This window comes from Sus scrofa, chromosome 4 (assembly GCF_054392235.1).
Source record: "Sus scrofa isolate SSC_HxYL_T2T_F1_AM1 chromosome 4, Sscrofa_HxYL_maternal_Yorkshire_Landrace_v2.0, whole genome shotgun sequence".
NCBI lineage: Eukaryota > Metazoa > Chordata > Mammalia > Artiodactyla > Suidae > Sus > Sus scrofa.
Window position 1 is genome coordinate 21,279,710 of NC_139386.1, and position 14,670 is coordinate 21,294,379.

Here is a 14,670-nt window from a genome sequence, read left to right on the forward strand (position 1 = left end):
GGCTCTTTTAAGAGCCCAGAATATACATTTTAATGGGCAATTTCCTAATTTTTTTTTTATTCAGTGAGGTTCAGTTGACTAAATATTCTATCAGCTAATAAGAGCTGAGCGTAGTCACCAACTCCTTCAAAGGGCCATGGCCAGTCACTTCTCTCTGTATTTCATTTGTGCATTCCTCTCATGGGTTATTATTAAAGAACATACAATTTCCCAAATACATTAAAATAATAATGATGTGCATGGGATCCCTGAGCCAAAGGTTCTGAGGATACATTGCTGTTTTCCGTCCGAGATGAGACCCCTTGGAAAGCTGGCAACCTTTAGTTTTCTAATGGGGTCTCGATTTTCTGATGGTGAACCCAAGAGTTTGGAGAACACTAACCATCCATTGCTATGTGAACAGGTGTCTACTATAAGCTTTGCAATTTGGTGGTTCACAACTGAGTTCAGAGTGAGGTTTTTGATTGTTTTATTTCTCTGGGGAGGTACCAGGCATTTGGGGGGGTGAGAGGTGGTAGAGATGGGAGAGCTCAGAACCCCCAGGTGAATGCAGTAAGCAGCTTCCCTGGGGATGTGTCTCAGAATTGAATTGTTTTCCAGGTCTTGACTAATAATCCCCTGCATTAAAATTACTTGCAGTGCATTTTTGAAATACAGAATCCCAGGTGCGATTACAGATCTGCTAAATACAAATCCAGGAATTGAAGCCACGAAAAAATCTTAACAGCTACTCCAGAACATTTTTATTTATATTAAAAGTAGAATAATAGCATTTCAGTGAAACAGTGCTAGGTGGTAACTGCCATTCTCCATTTCTACTGAGGATAGGGTGAAAAGAAATGCACTTAATCTGCTGGCAAAAGAATTCGAGTGTGTAGGAAAGGCCAATAAGACTGGGATGCTTGAATGGTAGTATGATGCCAGTGAGAGAGCAAGCCTGACTTAGACCAGGTATATGTGATGCTCTGTAATCCAGTCCTCTGGGGTTGGGGATGCTCTCATTTGTAGTGTCTCCCTATTTCTGTGGTGCAAATACTCCCACCATGGCCAATTTCTGGCCACCAGTGTGTCATCACTGAATGGGAAGTTGGGAAAGAATGTGAAGAATTGGCTTTCATGAGCCTGTGCCAGCTGGCTCCAGGGAACCACAGATAGCACCCCCAAGAAGCACAGTCTCAGAGGGAAATGTAAGTGCAGAGAACAATGGTAATCCTATATAAAGGAATGATGTATATTTATATTTACATATATGTACACAGTTTAACCATGTAGGATTTTGTTTGTTTGTTTGTTTGTTTTTTTAGGGCTGCACCCATGTCACATGGAGGTTCCCAGGCTAGGGGTGGGATTGGAGCTGTAGCCACTGGCCTATGCCACAGCTACAGCCACACCAGATCCCAGCCACATCTGTGACCTATACCACAGCTCGTGACAACACCGGATCCTTAACTCATTGAGCAAGGCCAGAGGTTGAACCTGAGTCTTCATTGATACTAGTCAGATTTTGTTTCCACGGAGCCACGACAGGGACTCCTAATCATGTAGGAATTTGTACTAGATCCCAGTGTAGTGCTCCAGAGAGCTAGGCTGGACTAGGCGGAAGGCTTCTTTACCTCAATGAAGTCAGTTTACACACCTGGGCTGGGCGTCTAACATATCTATAGGAATCACCTGTGGATCTTGTTAAGGAGCAGATTCTGGTTCAGGAAGCTCTGGGGCATGGCCAGAGATTCTGTGTTTCTAACAAGCTCCCAGGCGAGGCACCCGATGCTGGTCCATGGACCACGTTGAGACCATCAACTTAGAGTCAAAGCAAGTTGACTCATTTTGCCCCTTTCCCCTGAACACTAGTCAAAGCCTCAAAACTTGTATTCCAGGGGTTTGAAAAGTCACACCCTAAGTAGCACCAGAGGAAATAAAGATGGAAAGCTCCAAACATGAAAAGTTGTCCTAGTATTTGGCCAACCAGTTACACAGAATTCTTCCTCAGGAAGGGAATAATTGGAATGGGAAGAAAGACTTCTTTTGCCTAGAGACCAAACTCAGAGGGCAATTCCCTGCCTGTGTGGGTGACTGAAAATTGGGGTCATGAACAAAAATTGACTTTGGTATCTGCCTCAATAGAGGTGATTATAGACATAAATCGATTACTCATAGATGCCTCATTGGACTTGGAAGGACCAGGGACATCCACTGTAATTAGGAGTTCTGCCCAATATTCCTATTTTATATGACCACTTTAGGTCCTAAAACATCTTTGAAGGATTAGGACTGGCTCTTGGGGCCTAGAAAACCAACCTTGTTAGTGAAACAATAAATCCCTCTTCTGATTGTCTGAACAGCAATAGAGTGTTTTTGCCTCTTTAGAGGTGATAAGCATTGTACTTCACATGCTTTTTCTTCAATTCCCCCACCAGTTACTCAAGGAGGGTATTACTGTACTAATTTTCGAGTGAGAAATTGAGCCACAGTGAGGTTCATGTGGCAGAACCAGAATTTAAACTCAAGTCTGTTTCTGCATTTTTTTAATGTATATTTGTACTTTTTTCTTATCTGTAAACTTTTGAGAATAAGGATTATGCCTTCCCTCTTTATTTCATCATTGAATACCCAGGTAGGATTGTATCTGTATGTCTGTTATTAACATATACAAGGAGTCTATACACAATGCTTTCTTTCTTGGAGCCTTTGGGGACTTATAACTGTGCAAATGAAAATGTAAAGTTCACATTTTTTACATATTTATATATTTGTTAAAGTCAATGTGTTGCAAATAATTCCAAAACTATTTTGTACTTATCGCATGTAACCTTCAATATGCAACTGGTAGAATCCACTAATATTGTACTAGAAAATATGTATGTGGTATATGGTATGAGAACACATCTGGATCACTCAGGGAAACGCCAACAAAGCTAACAGCAGAATGAAGCTCTGTACATTGCAGTAGGCACAGAACTGAAGGACGTTCAAAAGCCTGGCAGGGTCAGATCAAGATTATGGATAGGAGAATCCTGAGCTCGCCTCCTCCTGCAGACACACAAAAACTATAACTATATATAGAATAACTATCCCTAAGAACAACTTAAAGACTCACAAAACAGATTTTCTATAACTAAGGATATAAAAAGAAAAGGCCTCATTGTGATGGATAGGAGACCAGAGATGTGGTCTAGTCAGAACGCACATCCCCCTGGCTTGGCAACTCAAAAGCAGAGAATATCACAGCCACAGAGGGCCCCACTGAGGGCCAAGGGATCTGAGCCCCACATCAGGCTCCCCAGCTTGGAGGACCTGCACCAAGAAGATGAATCTTCACAATAGTTGGCTTTGAAAACTAGTGGGGCTTACATCTTGGAGAGCTGGAGGGGTAGGAGAAACTGAGACTCTGATCTTAAAAGGGTTATGCACAAACTCACTCTCCCTGAGTCCTAGTGCAGAGGAATTCACTTGAAAAGCACCTGGCTCATACAAGGAGAATCACCAACTAACTTTAGGGCAAGTGCTGGAAGGACCAGGATCTGTTGGAATTTTCTCTGGGTGTGGAGGCGCTGGCGGGTCACATTAGTTTTTTCTCACCTTCTACCTAGCTGGCCCAGTGCTGGTGGGTACCATTTCTGGCTCTCCCCATCTACCTTACTGGCACTGCTTGCTCTGCTCTGGCACTCACCCAAGGACTTGCCCCAGCTGGTAATCCTCCAAAATGTCCCCCCCACTACACCACACCTGGTGGGCATCCTCAGCTGGCCCTGGTACCCCTCCAAAGCAGCTCCCACTCTGGGGAATCGGTGCTGCTCACTAGTGTACCCACAGCAGTCACAACCAGGCCTTGTAGACAACTGGGCCAGGGGCAGCCGCACCCATCAGAGTGTCTGCAGCAGTTGTAGCCCAACCACAATGAAAGTATGCCTGCAGTCCACATATGGTATCCCCTTGCAGCACCTGGCTCTGGTGACCAGGGGAAATTGCACCACTGAGCCTCACAGGACATCTTCTACATGAGGCCATTCTTTCAGGACTGGGAGACTTAGATGATATAACTACTGCTTAGAAACAAACACAGCAAGTTAGGCAAAATGTGATAGGAATACCTTCTAAAGGAAAGAACAAACCAAGGCTTCAGAAAAAGAATGAAACTGAATGGAGATAAGTAATACCAGATAAAACATTCAAAGTAGCAGTCATAAACATGTTCACCAAACTTGGGAGAAGAATGAATGAAATCAGCGAAAACTTCGGCAAAGAGATAGAAAATATTTTTTTAAAAACCTGAAGAATATAATAAACACAGAAAGAAAATACAGTGGTGGCAATAAACATCAAATTAGGGAATGCAGAGGAATAGATCAGTGATCTGGAAGCCAAGGTAGTAGAAATTACTCAGTTGGGATAGCAAAAAAATAAAAAGGGTAATTTAAGGGACGTCTAAGACAACATTAAGCATATTGATATTCACATTATAGGTGTTGCAGAATGAGAAGGAGAAAAGGACAGAAAGCCTATTTGAAGAAATAATGGCAGAAAACTCCCAAACCTTGGCACAGAAAACAAATATCCAAGTCTAGGAAGCATAGAATCCTAACCAAGTGAATCTAAAGAGACCTGCAACAAGGCATATTATGATTAAAATGGACAAAATTAAAGAGAGAATCTTAAAAGCACCAGGTGAAAAACAAATGGTTACATAAAAGGAAACTGCCATGAGACTGTCAGGCTAAAGGGTGGTGGTATGTTATGTTCCAGGTAATGAATGGGGAGAACCTAACCACTTGCCCAGGATCTCTTATGGCTACAGGTGGCTTTACAATTAATTCCTGACAAATTAGATTTAAGGAGAAGTGTGTTAGGGAGTTCAGAGTGGAATCTTCCCTGATGAATAAAGGTGCTACAGCCAGAGAAGCCCCAGCTCCCCTCTCTCTTGCCTGTGCTCTTATGGTGTAAACACATGGTGTCTAGAACTCCAGCAGCCATCACACGACCATGAGACAAGAAGCCTGAAGACTGAACCAGCATGTGTTAAGGAGGTGAGGAAGGATGGCTAGAACCAGGGTCCTCGATGGCATCATTAATCTAATGATGCACCGCCAGGATCCAGACGTCCAGACTCCTCGTTCTGGAGAATAACTTGGAATGTTTTTGTCTAAGCCATTGTTAGGTATTCTGTGGCTTGTAGTTTAAAGCATCCTAAGTGATACACCAGTTATTTAATCTCTCTGAACCTAGACTTTCTCATCTAAAAAGTGAGGCCAGCACCACCAAGGAGAACTGGAGGCAACTAAATTGATCTACATGGGTCACCTGACAAAACGCCACCTCAAAATAATTGGTCCATTTTAGTTAGACATGAAGAAAAATTAGGCGTGTGATGCAGTGCTTTTGGCTGAATATGAATATTGCTACAGCTATTTGATGAACCTTCTGATATATAGAATGAACAGTGCAACAACTTTTGCATTTATATTGCTTCATGATATTATTTTGTAAATAGTGTGTGTGTAAATATGCATATCCATACTTATGTGTTTTTTGTTTTTCTTTCTTTTTTTTTTTTTTTTTTAAGAGCCACACTCACAGCATACGGAGGTTCCCAGGCTAGGGGTCGAATTGGAGCTGTAGCTGCTGGCCTACACCACAGCCACAGCAATGCCACATCCGAGCTGTATCTGTGACCTACCCCACAGCTCACAGCAACACCAGATTCTTAACTGAGCGAGGCCAGGAATTGAACCTGTGTCCTCATGGATGCTCGTCAGATTTGTTTCTGCTGAGTGATGACAGGAACTCCTTATGTGTTTTTTTTCTGCTAACATCTTTTTCACTGCTTAGTCAGGGAGCAGACTATTCCCCCTTCTCTGGGAAGGGAGGGAGGTGATCACAGTAGAGTTTGAAAGCTGGGAAAACAGTCTGGGTACTTACATAGCTCTCCATTTAAGAACTCTCTCTATGGCTGTCTAGGCTAGTTTAAGCCTCATCATATCATATTTTCCTGGTAACATTTTCTAGGTTTGTATAAGCTTTGGCAGGCCTCAGACTTTATCAGAGCCTTGGACAGGATGCTCATTGATCTACCATGAAAACACTGTGAAGCATATCTTCCTCCCAGATGGAGGAAATGTGCCGGCTCCTCGGTAAAGCTTCCTCTCTTTTGTTTCCCTGTCTCTTTGTCCTTTCGGAAGTGGCTGCTCTCACAGATTCTTGGATGGTTGCTGAAATTGGCTTTATTTTTCTGCTTCTTAGAAAGCAATCAACTTGTCTATGAAAATCATCTTCCATTGTCAGCCCAACAATGGCTCTTGCAGCCTCCTCTGTGTCTTCAAGTGGAATTCAAAAGGCATTGGTCTCTTCCAATTCCAAAGGGCCAGAAAGCAGCCGGGAGGCTTGGCTCCTGAAGTACCTGACTGAAGTGCTGCTGCGTCCTCCTTCCTTCTCAAGGAAGTGTACAAAATGGCCCTTCTCCACTGGAAATTTTCAAGAGCGGTGGAATAGGCAACTTCTTAAATGTTCCTCTTACCCACTTTTTTGCACCATACTATACTTCAAGATGCAGAAACCCATGCTGTTGGTAAAAGTAGCTGTGGGCTGGTCTGGCATAGACTGGTACTGAATTGGACCAGCTGCCAAGGAAGGCAGCCTCAGTCCCCATACCCACATTTGCCATGCACATTGAGGCTATGTACTTGTGACATCCCACCAAAACCAGAACCAAAATCTTACTCAAAATGCAGCTTTCGGGAGTTCCCATTGTGGTGCAGTGGAAGCAAATCTGGATAGGAACCATAAGGTTGTAGGTCCGATCCCTGGCCTCCTTGCTCAATGGGTTAAGGATCTGGTGTTGCCGTGAGCTGCGGTGTAGGTTGCAGTTGTGGCTTGGATCTGGCGTTGCTGTTGCTGTGGTGTAGGTTGGCAGCTGTAGCTCTGATTGGACCCCTAGCCTGGGAACCTCCATATGCTGCAGGTGTGGCCCTAAAAAAAAAAAAAAGAAAGAAAAAAAATGCAGCTTTCATAAGTAGTGTCAACACCTGGAGACAGATGCTCAGTACAAATGGTCCCTGACTTTATGAGGTGAGTAACAAGCATTCAGTAGAAACTGTACTGTGACTTTTGATGTGTGGTATGGTATTCTTGTGTACCAGCTCCTCATCAGCCACCTAATCACAGGGCAAACAACTTATAAAGTTAAAAGAATTTCATACCCACATAACCATTCTGTTTGTTAATTTTGGTACAATATTCAGTCAATCACGTGAGATAGTCAACACTTTATTATAAAATAGTCTTTGCATTAGATGGCTTTGCCCAACTTTAGGCTAATGGAAGTATTCTGAACATGTTTAAGTTAGGCTAAGCTAAGCTATGATGTTCAGAAGGTTAGATGTATTAAATAACTACTTGATTTATGGCATTTTAAATTTGAGATGGGCTTGTCCAGGACATAACTCCATCAGAAGTCAAGGAAGTTCTGTACTTATATTCTAGAACATTCTGGAACATGGTCAAGTAAAGCTTCTCCTTCAAGAATGACATATCAGCATGGTTCTTATGAGCATATGTTTCAGTCTAATAATATTAGCCAAATGTCCCCCAGGCAAGTGATTTCAGCTTGGTTTCCTCATTTGTAAAATGAGGATTTGTTTTGTTTTTTTTAAATAATTTTTTTGGAGTATAGTTGGCTTTCGAAGCTGTGTTAGTTTCAGATGTACTGCAAAGTAAATCAGTTATACATATACATATATCCATGCCTTTTCAGATTCTTTTCACACGTAGGTTATTACACAGTATTGAGTAGATTATCCTGTGTTATACAGTAGGTCCTTGTTACCTATCTATTTCATATATACTACTGTATATATGTCCATTCTAATAAAACTTACCTCATACTAGTGTGTAAGGATTAGGTGAGGCAGTGAATATAAACCACGTGGCACAGAAGCTAATAACTTGTGTATTCTTTTCATAAATTCTTTATAATCTTATGAGTCACTCATTCAAGAAATATTTATTGAATATTTATGTGCCAGGAAAATTCCCTTCTTGTTGATGTTCAAAATGATACATTCTCTTGATGACACGTGGCCAGCAAGCCTCATCACAGTCAGCTGTCCATCTCCTCTGAGTTGCTGCTGTTTCTTCAACAGTTTCCTCCAGAAGGCACTGCCCTGGCTGAAGAAGGCAATCCACTCCCTAGCAGGAAGTAAAATCCCTTCTCCCTCAGCTTTCATGCTCTGTAACCAACCGTGGCTCATAAGAGCATTTCAAACCCTGCCAAGAGCCCTTCCTGAATTTTAGCTAACAGGCCTCACAGAGTGGAGCGCTATGCTCAGCCAGCATCTTGCTCTGATTTGCCAGGTGCATTCAGACGCTCCTTATGGTGAATCGCCTTGAGTTTGCCTTGTGGCTTCTGAGCAAGTCTATAACTAGTGACTAGGGAAATATACGAAAGAAAGTGCAAAGGCTATCTAGGAGTAGGAAATAGGAAGGACGATGGTCTTCAGTCTGTTTTTTTCAGATAATATGTTCTTTTTCTTTTCCACGATCTGCCTGTTCAGATAGTCCCTTACAACAGCTGCAGAAGGAGAAAACAAGATAAAAGGCTCTACATTGCCTCCTGTAAAAGCAAGCAAGATTCCTCTCTAATGTTCTAGGGAGACATAGTTCTTTCTTTCTTTTTTTTTTTTTTTAAGGGCTGCACCTGCAGCATATGGAAATTCCCAGGCTAGGGGTTGAATTGGAGCTGCAGCTGCCAGCCTGTGCCTCTGCCACAGCAATGCCAGATCCAAGCCATGTCTGTGACCTATACCACAGCTCACAGCAATGCCGGATCCTTGACATACTGATCGAGGCCAGGGGTCAAACCTGAGTCCTTGTGAATACCAGTCAAGTTTGTTACCGCTGAGCCACAAGGGGAATTCCTAGGGAGCCATGGTTCCTAAGTGATGCTGGTTATTCCACTATACCAGCAGGGAAAACGGTGATGGCCATGGCAGGAGTGCTTGACATTTACTGAGACCTTGTATGAACCAGGCCTGTGCTAAGTGCTGTACAAATGTTATCACATTGTGTGTGTGTGTGTGTGTGTGTAAAGGTTCGGCTATTTGCTGAAAGGAGTTCAATGTCTAGATCTTCCAAAGGCACTCACGTTTTAATATCACACACCTCTGTCTATTTTATACCTGTGTTTTTCACTCTTCTAGCTCATGTACTGGTTAAGAATGAGGACTTTGGAGCCAGACTGAGATTGGAATCCAATTCAGCTACTTTCTACCTCTGTGGATGGGGCAAAGAGTTCCACTTCTCTGGGCTTCCACTTCTTGGTCTGCAAAGTAGGAGAATGAATAGTTCCTATTTCATGCAGTTGTGCAGATTAAACCAGTTATTACATGTAGAACAGGGCCTGGCACCTAGCATCTGTAATTCTTGTTGATTTTTTTCTTTTTGTCTTTTCTAGGGCTGCACCTGCAGCATATAGAGGTTCCCAGGCTAAGGGTCTAATCAGAGCTGTAGCCACTGGCCTACGCCAGAGCCACAGCAACATGGGATCCGAGCCGTGTCTGCAACTTACACCACAGCTCATGGCAACACTGGATCCTTAACCCACTAAGCAAGGCCAGTGATCGAACTCGCAACTTCATGGTTCCTAGTCGGATTCGTTAACCACTGAGCCACTACAGGAACTCCCCTTGTGGATTCTTTATGATTCTCCAAGGAAAATATATTCTTTGCTTTCAGTCCTCACCTCCTTTCTAGCATGAGTTTAAGTTTCTTTATCTGTAGAAAGGAAAGGATAGTATCTTTCTCATATGATTGTGTTAATGACTTGGTGACCTAAAGTATATGAAGTATTATTACCCTCTATATTGTCTATTGATAGAAGGTCTTCAATAAATGAGTGTGAACTTCTCTTGATATCATAGTATAGAAGCTTATTCTAAGATTTCTGGTTTACCTTTTAGTTTTATGGGTACCAATCATTAATAATAATGCATTCATTACTGTATAATTTTTTCTTTAATATGTGAATTATTTTGACCTCAAAAATATTGTTTCTTGCAGCCAGTGTAATGAAAAAAAGAAATAACTGCATAAGACAGTGTAAAAAGATAAAAGATCATTAGAAAGTTATGAACTAATCATTAGAAAGTTATGGACTAAAATAAATTTTGATTCAAACAAGCTTGACCACTATTAGGTGATTATCTGTGATGGTCCTAGCATTGTGCTGGGTGCAGGAAGAGGGGAAATTAACCTGAATCCCAGGGAGCTTTCCATCTATCTGGGCAGACAAAACATACATGAAGCTAAAACAGAAGAGCAGAAGGTGGGGTATGATTAACCCACGAGTCTGCAGAGTTCGGAGATGGTGGAAATCAGTGTGGAAAGATGTTAGGGCCAGCAGTGGGTTTCAGATGAGGCTTGAAGGATGATTGAGGATTTAACCAGACAGAAGGGAGAGAGGACAGGGCATCCCAATTGAGGAAGAGGCTAAGCCAATGCTGGATTTGCCAACATGTGGCCTTGACAGACTAGAAGTAGTGCCTTCTGAAGGGCAGCCATCCTAGCAACCTGGGACTGTCCCAGGGAGGTTCGTGTTACAGTAAAACATAGCCAGAAATTGGAGACTGATGGGATGGAAGCGATAGAAGGAAATAGATGGATCAAAACAGGGTACAGAAAACAATGATGACAACAAAAGCAGGGGTTGAGGAGGAGTTAGGGCTTTGCTGACAGAGACTGAAATGGCAAGGGCAGTGAATTTCACTGGGTTTTAAAATATCCACTCTAAGTGTGAGGAAACTTTCATCCCGCTTTGCTGGAAGCAGTTGGAGGAAGAACTGGCTGTAGAGAGGGGGAGTAAATGATGGTGAATTTATTCTTCAGTCTTCATATTGGACTTACGTCCAAGTAGAGGTGATGATATCTGACATCTGTGATATCCGTTCCTGCCTCTGTGGGGGCACAGGACTGAACCTTTTTCCATCCTTGTAAACGACTAAGTAGATCGTTAGGTAAGGCAATGGCAGATTTTAACTGTCTAACTCTTGTAAACATAAACTTTTTAGTTTTCAGAGCTCTTTTCCAAAATCCAGGAGTTCTCTTGTGGCTCAGCGGGTTAAGGAACCGGTGTTGTCACCGCAGTGGTATGAGCTTGATCCCAGGCCTGGGGATTTCTGCATGCTTTGGGTGCAGCCAAAAAAAGGAAAAAAATAAAATAAATTAATATCCATGTAACATGTTACATGTCCCTTTTACAGAGGGAAAAACCAAGTCATAGCAAACTGAGACATTTGCCCACGGGCAGCTGGTAAGTAAGCAACAGCACTGGCAGGTAGGGAGTTTGTCTATAGAGTCCACACTGCGGCCCCACTCTTCAGGACTCAGTCTTATAGGGTGAGACTTCCCTAAGAGCTGAGATATTTCTCTCTCACCTTCTAGAAGCAGAAGACCCTTCCTTATCTACTCTTCATCCTCCTCCCCCACAAATGCAGAGTCTTGTAGACAAGTAAAATAACGTAATACTTGTTATAAAAAAAAAATCCTTCAAAGGTTCAGGGAAAAAAAAAAAAATAAAGGCCAGCAGCTCCAGGAAATGTCCCAAACTCTCTCACCTCACTAGGCCAACAGACTGTGTTGCTACAACCTCGCATGGATTGGCAAGAACAAGCAGCGTGTAAGAATCCATCAAGAGGAGCAAGGAAATAAACCCGCTACAACTGTTTTATGCTTTAGTTATTTCTCACCTGGACTATTGTTGGTACCTTGGCAAGCCCTTTTTGTTCATCCATCTTGCTTTTACTGTCTATTCAAAACACAGAAACATATTTATTTTTTTTCCCCACCAGCTGTAATTCTCAAACCACTCTTTCTCAGGCAATTATACCAGTTTTCTGTTTCATCAGAGAATTCAATTTAAAATTTTAGTACCAGTGGTTAAAATACTTACTTCATCCATAACTTCAAGTTTGCATGGTTTTAATTCACATTTATGTTTCTGCTCACACTTTGCATTCTTTAATTGATTTATTTGTTAGTGATGCCATCTGTAGTTTTTAGTACTGAGCTTTCACAAATGACTTTTCTTCCCCCTCCCAAAGCTGTTTTGAAAACTATCTCCCTCACCTTATTGCAATGAAAGCTGTGCTACTTTCTCATTTCCGGAGTTGAACATTTTTATAGCATTGCCTTCTTGTATCTTTTAGATTGTTCCAGGTCTGGGCATACCTAGCCATAACTTTTTAGGCACAGAGAGATATTTTTTGTGTGGAATGCCTGAGAAGGAGACCTCTAACTTGAGCTCTGCAATCCATTCCATAGGCACCAAGAAAATCCAAGTCCCTGTGGAATAAAAGCAGGATGTTGGTTCTTTGGGTTGGTTGGTGAGCATCCAATTTGTGACCGTTAAGTCCCCTGACAAGTTAGGGTTTGTGTGTGTGAATAGCTCTCTTCTGGCTTGTATTCCATAACCTTTGAGCAAAGGGTCCTTTCCAACTTGGTATGTCCAGCTCCGAACCCAGTGCCTAGAGTCTAAGTGATTAACAAGTGGCTATTAAATGAGAAAATTATAAATCCAGGTTATTTTATCAGCCTAAAACAAGACATAGCCACATTCAGCATGAAACAGGGATCGTGGAGAAATGTCATCTTCCTTTTGTTTTCACTCAACCTCTTCAGTATCTCGAGATTATTATGACCTCTCAGGATGGAAGATCCCACATCAGTTCCCTTTTCCTTTGCCTCTAAAAGCTGTCCACTGTATGGCATTATGTCTTCCGTTTTCCCCCCAGTGGTATGATTGTGGATGATGAGGATGAGAGTGAGGACTCTGCCTCTGATATCCCGGAGTGTAGAGTTAGTTGAGTATCTTTCAGAAATAAATGTCTGTATAGGTGAGTCTTAGGATTTTGTCCTCTTGAAGTTTTTTGCTCCCCAAATTTAACTATTCCTGGAAAAAATCAGTCCCTCGAGATGCTTTCCATGCTTATAAACCTACAGAGAGCCGTGGTTCTCACCTTGGCCGAACATTGGAATCACCAGGGGAATTTTAAAACACAGTGATGGCTGGATCCCACCCCAGAATTCTGATTTAATTGGCCTGGGGCATGGCTTCAGCAGAGAATTTGAACATTTTCCCAGTTAATTCTAATGTTTAGCCAAGGTTGGGAACTGCTCATATAGGGTATTACTTTTAAATACTCAAAAGGCTAGAACTCTAAATATGGCATAAAACATTTCATATCAATACTGCTATTTTTGAATAGTTTTTCATGTTAAAATACTCACAATGACTTACTAAACTGCATAGAAAATAGATGTTTTTTTCAGTGTCAGTGACAGATCACCTGGAAACCTTGCTATTATGTATGCAGACCCTACCTTAGAGATTCTGATTCAGTAAATTTGCATTAAATCCAAAATCTGCATTATTTTAAAAGTGCACCCAAGTTGATTCTGTATACACTAAACTTGAAGAGGTACTACACCTCAAAAAGACAGCTGAATAATTTCAAACAGGTTAAGGTGGTTCTAGTCAGGAGAATGCCACTTAGTAATCTTGCGATCCTTTGTCAAAGAATAAGACCTCGAAACACAGAGAAAATATAGGTTTACTTTTCTTTATAAGTTTTGAGCTGTTTTTGGAATGCAAATTACATTTTGACAATGGTAAAAATTTTCCGAAAAAATGTATGCATTATTAGTGCATTCATACATTTACTAATATAAATGTATTAGTGTACAATTAATTCAACCCTGTGTAAAAATAGAAATTTAAAAATATTGAATATATTAACTCGATTTCTTAGGGAAAAAAAAGGATGTGAAAGAATTCAAGATGGCTATCATGTTAAAAAATACATTAACATACCCATTGGAATACATTTCAATTTAGGCTTAAAAAAATCAGTCCTTGGTCCACAAATGTTTTGAAGGATTAAATAAAATTTAAGTCATCCAGTTACGCTGGACAAATTTAAGAACACTCAGGATAAAAAGTCTTTGAGCTTTAGGACAAAGCACACATTTTAGTTTAAGGCTGAAAGACTCCTCTACCCAGCTTAAACTTCCTTGGGAATTTAAGGAAAGAAAATGAATCAAACTGGAACTTCATCAAACTGTCAAGTTAACAAATTTTGGCTTATAATGGTGCCAAGGGATCTAATGTCTGAAGAATGAGGGCCTTAGGTTTCCAAATCATTTTAGAGATAATTTCATTACCAGGATGCTGGAGCTTTCATATCACTTTTTCCTATGCTCTTTCCTATCTCTGCTTTAACCCAAATGAGGCTCACCAAGACCTGATAAGATCATGTCGCAATTAACACAAGAAGATGCAAAAAAGGGGGGGCAGTTAGAGGGTCTAAAGATGTTTCCATGGCTTGTCTTGTGCTTCTGCTACTTGTTAGAGGTGAGACCCTGCATAACTTAAAATTTTACTTATTTTTTGAACAGGCAATGTGCATTCATACATTTACTGATATTCAATTCTATACAACTCTGAAGGTACTAAAGGGTACCTTACATGAAAAGTAAGCCTCTTCTTAGATTTTTTTTTTTTGCTTTTTAGGGCCACACCCATGGCATATGGAGATTCCCAGGCTAGGGGTCAAACTGGAGCTGTGGCCACTGGCCTATGCCACAGCCACAGCAACACAGGATCAGAGCCACATCTGCGACCTA

The 14,670-nt window shown here is 41.4% G+C and overlaps 1 protein-coding gene across 6 annotated transcripts in view; it reads left to right on the plus strand.

Moving 5' to 3' along the window:
• The window catches only part of LOC110260233 (uncharacterized), a 748,649-nt gene that overhangs the window by 186,920 nt on the left and 547,059 nt on the right, over nucleotides 1-14,670 (plus strand). The window lies entirely within an intron of this gene.